Source organism: Euprymna scolopes, chromosome 29 (genome assembly GCF_053919585.1).
Source record: "Euprymna scolopes isolate OS-2025 chromosome 29, ASM5391958v1, whole genome shotgun sequence".
NCBI classification, from domain to species: Eukaryota; Metazoa; Mollusca; class Cephalopoda; order Sepiida; family Sepiolidae; genus Euprymna; species Euprymna scolopes.
The window spans coordinates 34638893-34641508 of NC_136510.1; the positions used below are offsets into that span (position 1 = coordinate 34638893).

General features: G+C 41.7%; 1 pseudogene; it reads right to left on the minus strand.

The window, feature by feature from the left end:
• Positions 1 to 401: 401 nt before the first annotated feature.
• Positions 402 to 2285, minus strand: LOC145252578 (polyadenylate-binding protein 4-like pseudogene; annotated as a pseudogene).
• Between the last annotated feature and the right edge of the window lie 331 nt (positions 2286 to 2616).

Consider the following 2616-nt stretch of genomic DNA (forward strand, 5'->3'; position numbering starts at 1 on the left):
TGTTTGTCCCATTATAAATACCCTAAAGTAAAACACAAAAACAAGTGTGAACACATACCTAAAAACTAATGACCAACATCCTTTAATATATAAGAGTATCTGTAATGCTGTTTCGGTGCTTCTACACAATACGAACCGAACTTTTTTATCCTAATTTTAAACGAACCTTAACCTAACCTTAGAAAAATCAATTGCTAACTAACCATAAACTTACCACAAGCTAAGTTTTACGTTTAGTTCGGCAAAAATCGATTTAGTTCGGTTCCTGTTGTGTGGAAGCATCGAAAATTGATTCGGCTTTCTCCATTCCTAGTCGGAATTTTTGGATACCTATTCCTAAAAAGCATCACTAGAGATTTTTTTTAAACTCTTATGTATGAAGAAATAATCCAATAGCCCCATATTTTATTTTTATTTATTCTGCAATTATTAAGAAAAGTTTTAGCATTAATTCATTTTGTGCACTTTGTTCCTCTTGGGGTTTGCTGAAGGACAGTTTCAGCTTCGCGGACCTTCTCGCGAAGGGCCATCGGAGATTTTAGAAGATGGAGTACCTCAGCGGTATCCAACTGGAGCAACATTCCTGTTATTTTACCGGCAAGTCTATTGTTCTCTTTTCTTACTTCGGCATAGAGCCATTCGCCCAACATGTCCTGCTCTGGAACGGAAGCTGAAGACAGTTTCCCAAGGGTCTTGTCGTGAAGTTCCGAATTAGAGATCGGGCGGATTGGTGGGTGTGTCACTGGCAGGACAGGCATTGGCAATAGGGGCACTTGTTTGTAGCTCAGTTGGTTATTATAAGGAGGCATTATGGGGGCATGTTGGACGTTGGGCATGTACTGTAAGTGGGGTGGGGATGCTTCGATACTCATCTGATCAGACATATTCGGAGAGGTGTGGTTGTTAGAATTGTAGCGCTGCCTCGGGGTCGTAGGATGTTGGGTATTGGGAGAGGGGTTAAAAGGCATTCTGGTATTAGATGACTGATTTGTGATTGGACCTGAATTACGAAAAGTTTTCTGCTGTTGAATTGGAGGGGCACGGGTGTATCTCAAGTTATTCGGGAAATAATTATCGTTGATATCAGGACACATTGAATTTTGATACTGCATCGCTAATTTTATTCGTTCTTCCTTGCTTAGGGCCAACGATACGTCGAGCGGTTTTGCAGATATGATTCGCCCATTCATCCCTTCGATGGCTTTTGTAGCCTCTTCCGAGTCACTAAAACATACGAAACCAAAACCTTTCGACTCGCCATTTTGAATAACGATTCTAACACTGGTCACGTTTCCAAACATAGCAAATTCTGCACGAAGACGGTCTTCAGTGACGTCATCGTCGATATTCTTGATGTATAAGTTGGTGCCTTTAAACTGAGCCATTTTCATGGTCTTTTGTTGCTTGAATTTATCCTTCAACATCCGCTGGCGTTCCTCGGAGTTTTGGGCTTTACCGACAAAAAGCGATTTGCCGTTCAGCTCGAAGCCATCCAATTCCTTTACCGCCTTTATGGCATCTTCAGCTCTTTCAAAACACACAAAGCCGAAACCTTTAGACTGGCCGGCATTGTCTCGCATGATTTTGTAACTGGTGATGTCGCCAAATTTCGCGAATAAAGACCACAATCCATCGTCATCGAGGTCGTTACCAAAGTTTTTGACAAACACGTTATTAAATTTGTAATTATCGTCTAATCGTTCTTTCTTGGGGACGAATTTAGCAACATATAATTTCCTGCCATTAAACAACATTCCGTTTACATTCTCAATGGCGTCCAGAGCGCATTCTTCGCTCTCAAACTGCACAAAACCATATCCCTTGGAACCGTGCTCATCGGATACTATTTTACTCGATAGAATTGGGCCAAATTCGTTGAAAGTGTCGTGTAGACTCTTGCTATCGATACTTGGATCAAGGTTCTTAATGAAAATGTTGCCCTTGCCAGACTTGCGAAGAGCCGGGTCCCTTTGTGACCACATAATACGCATCGGACGGCCGAGGATCATGCTGAAGTTCATAGTACGCAGAGCTTCCGCCGCGTCCTTGGCGTGCTCAAAATTGACGTAGGCATAGCCGAGTGACTTCTTGCTCACCACGTCCCGACAGACGCGCACCGACTTGACTGCTCCGATAGAAACGAACTTATTATAAAGGGTAGATTCCAATACTTCGGGGAGCAAGTCTCCTACGTAAAGAGACGTTTTACTGGTATCCATTTTTTCTGTTAGTGACGTTATTCTTTTGAGATTCGGATTCGTTCTGAATGACAAGGCAGTTCGATTGTTATACGCAGAGTATAGTGACGTCAAAAGCGATGACGTTTGTTTGTTGATATTTCACAATTGGTTTACTCAAAAAATGTTTGTCATTTGACACAAAGTGCTCTATCTGTTCTATTAATTCTTAGAAGGCCATCAAGTTATAGTCAAGACTGTCTTCTCTTAACTTCCGCTGTTTACTCCGCAAATGGGACTACTGTAGCAATCATGGCGTGGTCCCTTCTGATTAATGATTATCTTTCTCTTGGTTAACGTGAAAGCCTAATTCTCTTTATTCGTGTTGAGAATGGCTTTTTGTCTGCTTAATCATGTCTCATAGGTACATGCAAAACTG